The sequence below is a fragment of the Lepus europaeus genome, chromosome 3 (genome assembly GCF_033115175.1).
Source record: "Lepus europaeus isolate LE1 chromosome 3, mLepTim1.pri, whole genome shotgun sequence".
Classification (NCBI taxonomy): Eukaryota; Metazoa; Chordata; class Mammalia; order Lagomorpha; family Leporidae; genus Lepus; species Lepus europaeus.
The window spans coordinates 16,736,024-16,751,089 of NC_084829.1; the positions used below are offsets into that span (position 1 = coordinate 16,736,024).

At 49.2% G+C, this 15,066-nt stretch overlaps 2 non-coding genes across 2 annotated transcripts; both read left to right on the forward strand.

Annotated features, from left to right (window-relative positions):
• Window positions 1-13,964: 13,964 nt before the first annotated feature.
• TRNAW-CCA (transfer RNA tryptophan (anticodon CCA)) lies at window positions 13,965-14,036 on the forward strand. The gene has a single exon. It is a non-coding gene; the product is annotated as a tRNA-Trp (tRNA).
• A 599-nt stretch (window positions 14,037-14,635) lies between these two features.
• Window positions 14,636-14,707, forward strand: TRNAM-CAU (transfer RNA methionine (anticodon CAU)). Its single transcript has one exon. It is a non-coding gene; the product is annotated as a tRNA-Met (tRNA).
• Window positions 14,708-15,066: the final 359 nt, after the last annotated feature.

Here is a 15,066-nt window from a genome sequence, read left to right on the forward strand (position 1 = left end):
TAGTTCAGTCCCCAAACTGTCACCTGGAATTCCACAGAATTCTATCTGGGTCTCCCATGGGGATGGCAGGGACCCAAGCACTTGGACATTTCAGCTGCTTTCCCAGTCACATTAGCAGGGGAGCTGGGTCAGAAGCAGATGGGACTGGAGCCAGCGGCACTCGCATGGGGTGCGGGCAGTGGCTTAACCAGCTCAGCCGCATCGTGGCACCCAGGGATCCCCCGGGACTTTCTAGAAGCCGGCCAGACCCCTGCCATCCCACAGCACCCTGCCAGCACACACACACGCTGCAGCACCTCCTGGCACAGACACACACACAGAACAGCATGGGAGCCCCTTGTAGCAAATATTTGCCCATGGACAACAAGATCTAGGTTTCGACAGAAACAAGTTGAAAAAGGCTCCATTGAGACCGCCCCCGCCTTCACAGAGGCTAATGTGTAACCACTGGGTGTGCTCTTTGGAGATGACACGTTCAAGACATGCAAACACCCTAGGCTGTGAGACCTCAGCAGCTCGGCCTCTCTTCCAACAGTCCCTCCCCTCTGTGGGGAGCTTCTCCTTTCCTTACTTAAACAAAACTTCATTTCTTCCACTCCCACCGTCGTGTCCGGTCTCTTAAACAGTCCTCGGCACCAGGACACGAACCCGGGCTCATCTCACCGGTTTTCCTGCAACTGCGCGCCCTTTGTTCCTCTAAGCACACCCCCACCCCTTCTTCGAGCACCTTGGGCTGAGCCACATGCGATGGTCACTCTCTGGACTTGTCAGAGCTGGGTGGGTCATCACAAGAGCAGAAGAGCCTGTGCCGGGGGTCAGGGCTCGGGGACAGCCAGGCAGGGGCGGGCCAGGCTGCTGGCAGAAATAAGTGCAAAGTGCAGGGCCAGCACCGGTGCCTCTGAGCCGGGAGAAGGGAAAGGCCTGGGAGGTGGAGAGGCCAGAAACAGCAGGTGCTGCAGGGAGCAGCAGTCAGGGTGCAGAGAAGCCCCCCGGGGCTCTCAGCAAGGCCAGGGGCAAGCAGACTCTGCCACCAGCAGCCTTTTCTACCTTGCCCCTCAGATCAGGCCAAGCCCAGGTGTTCTTCCTCTTTAAGGCTTTAAGCTGGAGACAAGGTGGGTAAGTTCACTTGATAAGCATGCCTCGGAGCTGTGGCAGCTATGGTATCAGGAGCCAAGGGTGCAAAACACAGAACAGTTCCTGCTGGCCGGGAAGGCACCGGCAGATTAGCCTGACAGGGAGCCATGGACACCAGGTACCTGTGTCACTCTAAGTGGGTTATGTGTGTGAGCTCCTGGGTCCTCAGGACACCCTGGAGTCGGGCACTCGGATCCTCATGGCCGCTGTCCTCATCATTCCCACCTTAAAGGAGAAGTTATGTGGCTGTCCCAGCTAGAGAATGTGACATCAGGCTAATGTGCACCCTGCGAGCTAGCAGGCCACGGCTCCCCATGTACTTGGGCCCCTGCCGCCCATGTGGAAGACCTGCATGGAGTTCCTGGCTCCTGGCTTCAACCTGGCCCAGCCCTAGCTGTTGCAGGCACTTGGGGAACAAATCAGCAGATGGAAGATCCTCTCCCCCACCTCTTTCGGGACTCTCAGCAAATGGCACATATGCAGTTGAGGTGCCATCCACCCAGGGCAGCTTTCTGAGCCTCGAGGGACCAGTTTCTGTTATTCTTGCTGCTGTCTGGGAGTCATAAACCCCTTCGCTCAACTTGCAGTGAGGATTTTCCCCGGACTCGGGCTGGTAACCAGCAAAGGGGACCCTCCTCTGGAAAATGGCAGCAGTGAGCAGGATCCTGTCTGGTAGAACCATGGCTTGTTGGTGAAGCAGGCAAGGGACCCCCAGTCCTCGGCCCAGGAGTTGGGGGGGCACAAGGCCTAGACTTGTTGCTGGGTGGCTTATGGAGAAGGCAGCATGATCCATGGACATGGGCCACACACACAGATGCACACTGGCTTCAAGGATTGAGGCACAGAGAAAGGAATACAGACACAAGGGAGCACAGTGCTGGATCCCCTATTATTGGGCACTTATGTGATTGCTTATTCCCTGGAGAGCCAAGGAAATGGGTGCCCAGACAGAGCCTGAAGTCCCTGGGAGGGAGGGAGGTGGATGTCCTGGGATGGTCATGGAGGCATCTGAGAAGGAAGTGGAACAGACCGTAGGGTTATCCCAGATGGTGAGAACAGAAATACAGAGGGTCAGGAAAGCCATATGGCCTGGCTATTTGACAAAGGGACACTGAAGGCCCCAATGTCCGAGTGACACAGTGAGGGGTGGGGTCCAGGTGTTCTGGTCTCCACTGGAGGCAAGGCCACTAAACTATCAAAACAGCAACAATAATAAAAAGAAACAAAAAGGAAATCTGACTTTTCTGGACTTCTCAGATATTAGAGCCTACATGACAATATTCCTAGGATCCCAGAGGGAAAATTAAACTGGTAATGTCACTGGAGAAAAGGCCGTGGAAGCCATGGGGTTCTTGTCTTTACCCAAGAAAGAATTCAGGCATGAGACAGAGAGCGAAGTGATAAGGCTTTTTTTGGGGACAGGGCATCTGTCAGAATGGAAGGGACAGAGAGTGAGTGCCCATTTGCTTGGCCTTGGGGAGAGCGAGGTTACAGGGTTGAGTGGAGAGAACACACCTGGGTGGCCAGAAGGGCGGCTCAATAGAGCAGAGGGCTGCGTGCACGGTCTTTTTAGACTCCTGCTTTTTAAGGGAGTCTCTTTACCTGCCCCCTCCAGGACAAAGGATGGGGTGCCCTGGGTGAAAATTAGCAAATTCCTCCCCAGATTTGCTGGTTCTGGACAGAGTAGAGGAGCTTCCCTTAGGTAGGGCGTCTGAGAAGGTTTTATTGCCCGATGTTCTCAGGTCAGGTAACCCATTTGGTCCTGAGGAGAGAATTCTCTTGGGAGCTTTCCTTGGCCGGGGTGTGGGGGGTGTAGGGAGTGGGGGGTGGGGGTGGGGGTATGGGGTGGGGTGCTGAGACCACCCGGGAGGTTATCAGAGTCTGAGCAGGACTTTGAAGTGCCAGATGCTGGACTTCTGGAGCTTCTGCTGTGGGTGCTGGTCTTCAGGCCTGTCTCACACACACATAGGCTGATTCCTGACTTCCTGCCTAACAGTAACATCAGTGGGTTTGGGAACAAGTGGGTGGTGATATTTGGTGCTTATCTGCTCCTGCGTAGGGCCCTTCTGGATCCATTCTGGATGCTGCTGACCGAGGGTCCACCTCTGAGTGCATTGCACCTGTTGGCATCCGGGTGCCCGTGGCACAGAACATCACTGTTTTGCAGGAGTACATCCCTTACAGCCAAGAATCCAAGCACAGCACTGGGCACTTCCAGGAGGCCACCCGGACCACCATGACTTATCCAGCAGAAGCAGCCCTATATACCACGTGGACAAGAGAACATTATTGGGTTAACACAGCACTTGCTATAGATCAAAATGCTACCAACTCTGTGGTCCCAATATGACAGCAGGTCCAAAAGGCCTTGAGAGGCACGGAGACTGACAATGCAGACTAACAGGCTAAATGCCAAGGCTACTTAGGTTGGAAGCCAAAGAAGTGCTGCAGACAGAGTCAAGTATAAAAAAACCAAACCTTGGAGGCACCCACTGGTGAGCAGCAGGTCCAACCACTGGCAAGCCTCTCTGGGCACTGGAAGGACCATGTACCCACCTGGGTGTTCTTTTGGCCTCCTGGTCAAGGTGACCAGCAAAGCCGCCAACTTTGGAAGAAGCCCTTGGAAACAGCAGGGCTTTGAAGCCATTCTCCAAGCCCTGAACAGGCAGTGCCTTTAAAACCTTCAGAGTATTCCACCTGATGGAATTTCAGGTGTCCACAACTGCCCACCCTACTCTGCCCACCTTGCATACCAGAGTCTGTGGCAACAGGAATCAGCATTGTGGGGCACCAGCTGCTCAGCCTGGGGCAGCTGCCAGATACATCCCTTTAAATGCTGCTCCTTACACACACATACACACAGTGCAAAATGACTGCTACTATCGCTGTTTCTTTTTTGATGATGGTTCTTTGTCACTGCTCCAAGGGGAGTTTCTCTTTCTTTCTTTCTTTTTTTTTTTGGACAGGCAGAGTGGATAGTGAGAGACAGAGAGACAGACAGAAAGGTCTTCCTTTTTGCCGTTGGTTCACCCTCCAATGGCCGCTGTGGCCAGCTCATCTCGCTGATCCGAAGCCAGGAGCCAGGTGCTTCTCCTGGTCTCCCCAAGGGGAGTTTCTTTTGGTGAGGTCTGAAGTTCCCCATTTTGTAGCTCCGAGTGTTCTATCATCCAAGAGGGTAAAGCTGGGAAGGAACATGAGGGAGAAGGAGCTCTTGCTCTCCCCACCCCAGGGAAATTATTACAGCCAGGATTAACTCCAAGGCGTGGTTTGGATAATCTTAGCGGTGAGATGACTCCCAGATGAAAATACCTTCCCAGCCTGCTTACTCTTGCTTGATGGTGCCCCGTTTGGAAGTCTGTTAATTGAGGGACATGACCTTTATTCCACCACTGGCAATAAAAGATGCATTGTGAAAGGAGTAGAGCAAATGAGTTTTTAAGTCAAAGGTAAGTCATGATAATTGGCTGCGTGCTCACTCTCTCCCCCTTCCACCCATGATTTTGGCATCTGTACCCTGTCAGGCAGTAATCCGGTCCTTTCAAGTATGAGAATGTGAAAATAAATAAGGGTCTTGCTTTTCAGAGCTTGGCTGATAAGGAAGAGGGTCAACATGTCAGCAAGCCAGGGCAACTGAAACCGGAGCCCAGGAGGAAACAGGATCTCACACAGCCTCACTTCTCAAATGCCACAGACTGGCCCCAGGTGGAGACAATGAGGCAAACAGAGACCAGGTTAAAACAAGTATGCCACATTCCATAGATGCAGGAGAATTTACAAAGGCTCTGACGCTGCTGGCAGCTGGAAGGGAGCCTCCCTGGCACGCGGGGACTGACATTTCTGGCCAGCTCCTCTGCTTTGAGCAGTGCCCACCACATCACCGGTGCTTGGGCAATATTTGTGGAATGGATCAAGGAATCATGCATTCTTCCTAAATGATTCTTAATGCTTTGTAGCTTGCTTTTTTTATGATTCAATAATATACCAGGAAGCTTTTCTCACCATTTTTTCAGTTCCTTTTAAAACATGTTATTATGGAAATTTTCAATCAGCCCGGAAGTGGAGAGAGCTCTTCAGGGGCGGGGTCACAGCATCAGCCACTGTAGCATTTTGCCAGATGAAAAGGCTTCCCCCTCCCCATCCTGGCTTTTCTCCCCACACACCACACACTTTCACCCACAAGCATGGTAGGATGAGTCTCTAATAGATACATTTTTTTTTTAAATTGAAAAACCATAGTGTCTTTATCATGCCTAGTAAAACTGATCACACTGTAGTTGCTTTGAATCATCCAAACCTAGTCATATACAAGTTCCTCCAATTGTCTCAATATATTGTTTACATTAGGTTTGTTCAAATTAAGGTCCAAACAAATCAGATCATTATATAATGTGTTAATTGAAAATGGATCACAGTGGAGAATGGGACTGGGGATGGGAGAGTAGAGGGGAGAGTGGGTATGGTGGGAAGAATCACTATATTCCTCAAGTTGTACTTATGAAATGCATAAAGTTTGTATTCATTAAAAAATACACTTTGCTATTCTCCAAAAAATAAAATTGAAAAAATTATTTAATGTGTGTCACAGTCAGGGGTGTCTGGGGGAAGGGAATGGAGCCTAGTTTAGTTAACTGCTAATTACTGGCTTACTCTTTTATGGGCCTCTTTTCCAGTGCCTTGTGCATGTATCACTTCACTTAATTCAAAGAGCATTACTTTTAGACTGGACACCATGCATGAACTTAAACTTCTGAAATTCCACAAATCGGCCCCAGATAGGGTCTATGAGAGAAACCAAAGTGGGATTAAAAGGTGTCTGCCCCAGTTGAACGAGCTGATGGATATGAACCACTAGTCCAAGAATCTGTTTAAAATTTAGACTTTCATAGTGACAATTAAAAAGTCCTATTTGTGGGTGAAAAAAAGCAATCGTTGGATGCAGGGGCTCTGCAAGCTCTCTGAACCCTCTGACAGGTGGTACGGAGCTGCCTCTGCACACCCACACCGGGGAACTGAGGTGCTGAGGAGTTACATAACTGGGAGATGAACAGATTGCTGGGACCTAAAGCCGCATCTGTCTCATTGGAAACTTTCTGTTCACTACCACAATGCTGTGCTGCATCTGTGGGGTGATGGAGAAAACACTGCACTGTTATTTACAGTATGGATTCTACAAACCAAACACAGCATGAAGGACAACATTTCCACTTTATGAGAGGAAAGTAGAAAGATGCTATGCCACCTGCTATTTGCCAGTGTGATGAAACAGTTGTATTTCACTGGGCTATAAATTCCATGCCTCGTCGCTCAAAATGACCAACAAAAAGGATTTGTTGAGTGGAGGTGCACCATTCTATACATATCAGAAGGACCTACTGTTCAGTTTGACTTGGCTCATAAAGCCTGAGGTTTGGAAGGACTCTCCAAGCTTGGTTAACACAGGTGTCCATGCAGAGCAGGAAGAACCCCCTCAACACCATTCCCGCGGAGCGATCAGGCGTCCGCAGAGTCACTCCTGCGAAAAGACCAAATTATTGGAACTTGAACTACAAGATGGTGCTTGGCTTTTGTTTACAAACCTGGAGTCAGGTAGCGTCTCATTCTAGAAAAGAGAAATCACTGTTCCAATGAGCTGAGCTGAAGAGCTTGGATTTACAGAGAAGGCTGAAGAAATCAGAACAAAGAACAAAAAGCAGATAGGTTGTTCAGTCACTTTCTTCATAAAGCTTAACGCAGACAGAACTCCCTTGTCACCCTGTTTGGCTTGGTTCACAATTGACTATTATTGTTCACTCTCCTGATTTCTCCAGAGGTGACATGGAACTTTAGCATGAGGGACTCTATTTTGGTCAAGCTACCTGGGGCACAGCACAAGAGCCCAGTCCAAACCAATGGCTCCTACACATTTTATTAAAAACTCCCCAAATGAGGAGCTCATTACCTCACAAGATAGAGCTAATTGTGAGAAACTTCTTGCTCCTATGAAACAAAATCTACCTCTTTGAAGCCTTCAACTTTTGCTTGTACTGTGAGGCTAAGAACAAAAAACACCTTAATCCAATCCCTCAAATGTTACAGCTCCAAATGAATGATAACAGTAATAAATTACCTTTGTCAATGTTGTCTGCATTGATGCTAGAATTAGCCACGTAAAAACGCATTTGTTGCCCACCAGAATTTTATGAGGGGGTTCTTGCCCCCATTTTACAGATGAAGAGACTGCCAAGCCCTCCTGTGAGTATAATTATCCACAGTGTACTGTGTCTTTGACAAATCCTGGAGACAGTAGACTTTAAATGTTCTCATTCCACACCAAAAAAATATGTGTGATAATGTATATGTTAATAAGCTTGATTTGGACATGCCACAATATATAGAATATTTCAAAATATCATGTTGTATGTACATCAGAAATTTATACAGTTTCTGCCAACTTGAAGAATAAACAGATTAAAAAAAAAAAAACAAAAAACCTTCCAACTGCCCACGCCACTCCTTTCTCTCCCACATTCTCTCCTCCTTCTTAGTTTTTCTCCGACACGGTCACCACCTGACATGCACCCTTAGTCATTTTCTCTCTTGCTCCCACTGGACTTTTGCTTACTACTCTACCCCTCTGCTCTAAGGACTGCACCCTTTGGGGACAGGTTCCTCACAGGTCTCAGAATTGACACATCTGAAAAAACTGTACAGTGTAGAAACAGTCCATGGCTCCTGACACTTGTCCCAATGTTTCTCTTTATTTTGGCATGCAGAAAGTGTGTTTTATGAAATGCAATATTTCAGCTTGGAAATAAAAGGCGGACAGCAATCACCACCTAACTGGAGTGTAAGGTGGACACACGAAAAAATGCCAAGTGCCTCCCACCCCACTGCTGTCCAGAGTTACTTCTCCCTTGCCGGCATTGACTCTCCCCGCCCCCGCTTCTCCTGCCTGCTCTCCAGCTCTCCCACTCCACTCCTTTCCCTTCCTTCCCTCTCCGGGTTCGTCCCTTGGCTCCTCCTCTTTCTTCTTCGCTCCTTAGTCCCTTTCTCCCCCCTCTTCCCCCCCCCCCCCCCCCCGTGTCTCAGCAATAATTTGGAGCTTCTCCGCCCTCTGCTGGCCACGGCGATGGCCGCAAACGCCGGGTCCTGAGCGGAGGCCGCTGAGGGACCTAGAGGTGGCGAGGGGCGCGGGCGGGTCCCGGGGAGCAAAGAACCACCTGGGGGTTCCAGCAGGGTGAGGGCCCCGTCCGCCGCCAACTGAGGAGCGAAGTTCTGCAGCTTCGTGCGCAAGCTGAGTTTTCTTTCGCGAAGTCCTCTCCTGCCTGGGCAAATCCTCCGAAGTCAAACCAGCCACTCCGATCAATGGGCTCTGATTTGGTCAGCTCAGGACTTTAACTTGGGGCCTCCCCTCTTCTTCGGGATGGCCTCTCAGGTTGCTCGGAAGAGAAGACCTCTGCTACGTGCAGGCACTGTCACCTGCCGTAGGGATCTGCATTGTTATCGCTGACATTGCTATTAAGAGGAACTCCATCTAAGGATGGGAAATAATCATTCTCTAGAAGGCTCACACATTCCAAGCATTCCCTAACAGGGGTCAGCCAGGTTTTCATTCCTATAATGAAATTCCTGAGACAGGCGACTTAATTGAGATCGATTAGGGTTCACGGCTCTGAGAGTTCACGGTCCAGGATGAAACGTTCCGGTTGATTTGGCCTCTGGGGATAGTCCTGACTCTGGCGGTCTGGAGGGAGTGTCCTGGCAGAGCCACCAGGTTTGCTCCTAGGGCTCCACCCTGACAACTCTGCCCGATCAGTCATTTCCCTGAGGCCTCACCTCTAAATACTGGATTCTGTTTCCACCTTCTTAGGCTTATGAATGAATATAAGATTTGGGGTCTACACTCTCGATGAGTCTCAGAGGTAGGCAGAGAGGCCAGCTCACTGCAGGCATCAGGAGAGATCTGTGATGAGCTGAATGACAGCACCAAAGACATCTGGAGACCCAGATAGGCCACTGATCGCGTGGGAATCTGTCCGCAGGTGGTGCTGGGTGGTGATGGTGGGTGAGGGGCTGAGCAGAGCCAGTTTATTTCTGGAGTCCTATTCCTTAGCTCTTCAGGACCAGATCTGAGTTTCTGGAATTGGCACTATGTAGTGACAAGAATATGGATACAAAGACAAATCCAGCTCTCAGAACTGGTGCTCGCAGTCAGAATTAACAATAAGGGTGACTAGGTGCTGAGACCCAGGGCTTGGGGTGCAGGGGTGGAGTTCTGAAAATTCTCTTCCTAAGTCTCAGGATCATGGGTCTCCAGTTTTGGAGAGGAAAAGCCTCCATAGGCTGCCAAACAAGGCAAGGAATGAAAGAAGCACCCTTAACTTGAATGTGTCCAGGATTGAATGACTTCATTTTAAAAATTTTATCCAGATTTGCTTCTATATTAGATATAATTACTTATAAATAATAAGAAAGAAACCAGCTTCCTATGAATTGCCATTAAATACCAGATGAAAGAACCTAATAAAGAATATTCTATGAGTTAGTGTTTCTCTGGGTTGTAATTCCAGTTGCCAACTTGAATTGATACTGATTTCCAGGTTCTTCTGTGGCCCTAGGTTGTCAATGTCTTGTTTGGTTTTAGCTGCAACCTGTGTTTATGGCCAATTTTACCAATTTTTTTCCTTATTAAAGACAGAGTAATTTGAAAATATCTAAAGAACAAATTCATTTACTTTTGTTTAATAACATCAAACTCTAAATCTATGGAAGAAACCAACTACTGTCAAATTTAAGTTTTACCACAATCTGCTGCATGAAGGCTGGTGATGTGTGCATATGCATTTAAGAATTTCACCAAAATTTGGGGAAGTGGGTAAATGTGCTTGGGACACCTACATCCCATACTAGAGTGCCTGGGTTTGAGTCCTGCCTCCTGATTCCAGCTTCTAGCTAACATGCACTCTGGGAGGCAGCAGATGATGGCTCAGTGGGTGGATTCCTGCCACCCATGTGGAAGACCTGGATGGAGCTCCTGGTCCAGCCCCGGCTGCAGTGGGCATTTGAAGTGAACCAGTGGATGGATCATTTTCCTGTCTCTCTGTCTCTATCTCTCTGCTTTTCAAATAAAATAAATAAATGAAGATTTTAAATGATTTGACTAAACAATAGTCATTGGAAGTAGCCAATGCGAGCCTCAAGGTCAGCTATGCTTTTTATATTTTATTTTATTTTTTTAAAGGACCTGTACATTTTCTTCTATCTGATGTGATTATCAAAAAGCAGCAAATCTTGTTAAATAAAGCACAGGTTCCTTCTTGTCAGGGCTGTGAGAATGTCTAGAGCCCGACTATTTCGTAAGACCACTGGGGTTAAAGATGTAAGAGAAGTTTGTGGAGCTTCGATGGCTCTTACTGGGGCTTCTGATCCATGGTGGATCTCAATGGTGAGATTTCAGAATGTCTTTTTTTTTTTTTTTTTTTTTAAAGAAGAGATTATCAACAAACCAGAAGAGCCCTCCATAGATGCCTCATCCCGGCCTGGTGATTGGAGAAGGTGTTGTTGTGATTTATACTTCCCAGTTCTCAGGGCCTGGCACACTGAGTACATCTCATTTAGCTCAAAATCTTAAGAAGAGTGCTCAGAGCCTACATTTAAAACTTGTCCAGAGGATGCCATTTGGTAGGGGAAGAACATGAGCCATGGGTGTTCATTGTACATCTCCCTGCCCACTTAAAGGGCAGCACTAGATGTAGCTGTGTGCTGTGGAGAAGCAAATATCCCATTGCTCCTGAAGAGGGGTATCCTAGTGCCCCGGCCAGGCAGATTCATTCTCTTGTCAGGGAGGACCCAGGGCAGGCCTTACTGGTGTCAGTGTTCATTTTCCAAGGAACTGTTCCATTGAATTTCAGGATTCTTTAGGCATAACGATTGGGGTGACAGGAAGAGATAGGACTCCTAAAGAGTTTGAGAAGAACGTTTCTTGGGCACTGGATGGATGGTTGCCCAGCAGTGTCATTTTGTGCGGTACCAATTGCAGTGTGTCCACAGAGTACAAGGGAGTAGTAACAGGTGCCATTTAATGCAAAGGACTCACCTTTACCTTTAGGTCACTCAACACAGGTGGTGAGATTAACATGTGGAAACTCTTGTGGAGAGTTACTGAGAAGGGAGACAAGCCTTATAGTGTCAGAGCACTGTGGAGTTCCCCAGGAGGTCTTGGGGCAGCTACCAAGACAGCCAGCTTTTCTTATCTCTCCTCGCCCTCTGTTGGGTCTCCTGGGGTGGCAACCTTGAAAAGATTGTCCAGGTGCTCTCAGGTCCAATGGCCTGCCTCTGGAGCTTCATCCTCACATCCGGGGCTGGCTGAGTGATAAACTTACCCTTTGCAATTGCCTGTTTCTCCATTGACTTAGGTGACACAGACCTGTGCTTGACCAAGTCTCCTTAACCTTCCTAGATGCACACCGGGACTTTCCTCTGGACTCTGATGGATTGTCGATAATTTAGAATAATTTAAAGGCTTGGTCCTTGTTCCTGTAAGCCTGCACAGACCCAGGCTATGCCATGTTTTCTATTCCACATTCCCATGGGACAGCTAGGATCCCCTTGGAGGGTGTTCTCAGGGAACTGCTTGTGGACCAGTGGGAAGCACTTCTCTCCTGGACTCAGATCTATCAAGTCACAGCCATGGACAGAAACAGTTGGTCTCCAAGTCCTTCAGCTGCTGGTAGGGCTGCTATTGTGCCTGTCAGGGTCTGATTAAGAAGCGACATTGCATCTTTCTAGGTTAACGCAAGTACCTGGGACAAACCTCTGAAAGCCTCACATATTGGTCAGGATCATCTGTAAGACTCTGTCTTAGGTGTTGCAAAGCAAAGAAACCTGCACTTAAGTAGGTCCCGATTCACCTGGCATCTGCTGCAGGAGCGACAGTGAGGCTGCTGTGCTGGAGAGGGGCCTAGGGCAAGGGAGACAAGAACGGGGGCTGAAGAGGCCCAGGAGGTGGTGGGGCTGAAGCAGAGACCACCGTGGCCAAAGCAGGAGAAAGGTCTGGGCCATGCTCCTAGGGGTCCGGATTATGAGGAATCTACCTTACAAAGCTAACAGAGGCATAGCTTCTCCCGGGGGGCAAGGAAAGCCTGTATGTGTAGGGCTGCACCGGCCATTCTCCTGCCTGGCCACAGCAGAGGTCTGGCTGGAGAACAACGTTGTGCTCAGTACTCCTCTCTGGGGCCAGGTCTCTCCATCTTCCAAGTTTGTCCCCTGGCCACACCACTGCGCAAAGACCGGGAGTTTCTTCTTCAAGGTTTGAGAGTCGAAGGAACCCCAGTGTCTGAGAATGCACTCAGGAGAAGGGGGTGCGGCTTAAATGTTTATTGCCAATTTGCAATAGAATGACAAATCAAGCCATCCCTGAGTCTTGTGTCTGTCCCCTTGAGAAGTCTCCCCAGTCCCCGAACCCTGGGCACATAGCATCAAGGAGCCCCCAGTGGAGAAGGAGAGCCAGGGTGGGCAGAGACACTCTTACCTCTACCTGTCTCCTCCTCTGACTAGCGCAGAGACCAGCGCCCCTTCTCTGACTTTTGGCCTTCTGCAAACTTTGATGGCCATCATGTGGAAGTGGGCTTCTAGAAGTTCTGCTATGACCCTGAGTCCTTGCTGCCAGACGCTCCAAGGTCAGGGGAAGAGAGATTTTGATACGGAGAGACAAATCGACCACAGAGGGAAACCTTCAGGACATGACCTTCAAGGAGGACTTGGTGGAAATGGGTCAAAAAATAAAAACATGAAACAGGGCATCTCGTGTCTAGAGGGGCACGAGGGAGGACAGCCCCCACAAGGCTGCCAAGTGGGGAGGGGGCTGTGTAAAGAGCCAGTGAGGGAAGCCTGGAGAACTACAACAGCACAAGGGATGGGCCGACTTAGGCTAGGGTTATAAAGGTGTCCCAGGAGGGGCCCATCAGGGACAAAGCACCTGTTTTATCAGGATAAGGTGCAGGAACGAAGGGGAGGTTCCCAGACAGAGGGACGGGCCAGAAGCCAAAAGAGCAGAGACAAAAGGAGCAGGCTGTGGCCTTGGTTTTGATGCCATAAGGGTCAGTCAGAGTCAGGCCATGAAACCTCAGGCACTGGGGGGCCGGCGCTGTGATGTGGTAGGGTGAAGCTGCTGCCTGCGGCGCTGGTATCCCATATGGGTGCCGGTTCAAGATCCAGCTCTCTGCTATGTCCTGGGAAATCAGTGGAAGATGGCCCAAGTGCTTGGGCCCCTGCGCATTCGTGGGAGACCCAGAAGAAGCTCCTGGCTCCTGGCTTCAGATTGACTCAGCTCCAGACATTGCGGCCATTTGGGGAGTGAAGCAGCAGATGGAACATTCTCTCTCTCTCCCACCCCCTCACACCCCGTCGCTCCCTCTCTCTGTAACTCTGCCACTCAAGTAAATACAATTTTTAAAAAGAAAAGAAAAAGGAAACCTCAGGTATTGTGGGAGTGTCGCAGGCATCTTAAACCTTCAGCTGCTCAGGTGGGTAGGGGTCACTCTTAGCTACTTTTCGCTACCTCCTCCACGCCCCAGACGATAGCCTTTAGTATTTCTCAACAACAAAACTCCCCAAACGTCTGTTTTTTGACCTATGGAGAAAACGAGATAAGAAAGGGAAATGAAAAAGGAGCAGGAAGACGCGAAAATAGAAGCAGTTAGAAGGCAAAGACAACGATAAAGGGGGCCGCGTTGTGATGCAGAGGGAGGCAGCCACGCGTAATTTTGCAGCCAGCTGTGCGCTTCGCACCGAGCACGGAAAAGCAGTCCCGGAGGTCAGGTTAGCAGGTGAATGAGGCCCGCTCTCCGGGGGACCTCGTGGCGCAACGGTAGCGCGTCTGACTCCAGATCAGAAGGTTGCGTGTTCAAATCACGTCGGGGTCATCTTCCGCCGGCCCTGTATTTTTGGATTTATTTGCCGAACCACGGAAACAGTGTAACTTTTACTGAAAGTTCTGACTTTCACGCTTCGCCAATTCTAGCCCTTCCAGCCTCCCCGCGCCTACCTCTGGGCTCTGGGCTTTGCCAAATTAAGACCCGGGGGAATGGACCATTGCAACTCTGGGCTGTAAGTTCCCCGCCCTCCCTAAAACTAGGTTAAAAACGGCACGGATGCGCCGGTCTCCCTCACCTGGGGCAGAGCTGCCTAAACTGGTTGTGTATTAGCACTTTCCGGCGTAGAGGGAAGGGGAAATATTTATTTCCTCCTAAGAGTTTCTAGTACTTTTCATAATTGAAGGTGGCTGGGATGTCACAGATGTTTCCATGGGACTGTACACAATCACAAAATCCAGTGAGAGACCTCATATTGAGTCTTGGATTTATGCGCCAGAGAAACATATTCAGAATAACCTGCTTCTTGTTAACTATTTGTTTTTAAGAGTGTAGGCCTCAGCCATTGTGTTCTAGATCTTTACTCTAGAAGTTGATTATTAACTCTGAAAGGACAACACTCAGTAGCATGTCTACACCTGCTACCCGGTAGCAGAGTGGCGCAGCGGAAGCGTGCTGGGCCCATAACCCAGAGGTCGATGGATCGAAACCATCCTCTGCTATGTATTATTATCCCAAAAGACATCTCCCTTAGCTTGCCATTGTCATGGAGATAAAAGGGAATCTTTTGACTCTCCCTCCTCTTAGAGCTTTGCTTCTCCAGGTATAACACACTACTATACAAAAACCGCTCACTAAAAGTAACAGGCAGCCGGCATTGTGGTACAGGGGCTTAAGACCCGGCATACTATGTGCTGTGCACTGTCTCATCTGCTTTGCAACTTGGCAAAGTCAATTCTGGTTAATATTCACTTGCCGAGTACTATGCTAGAGTTTCTAGAGGTTGATACACTTGTTTGCCGTCTTTCAGATAGGAAACAGTAGAGCAAAAGAGAATGCTCTAAACCTCTCTGCCAAGATT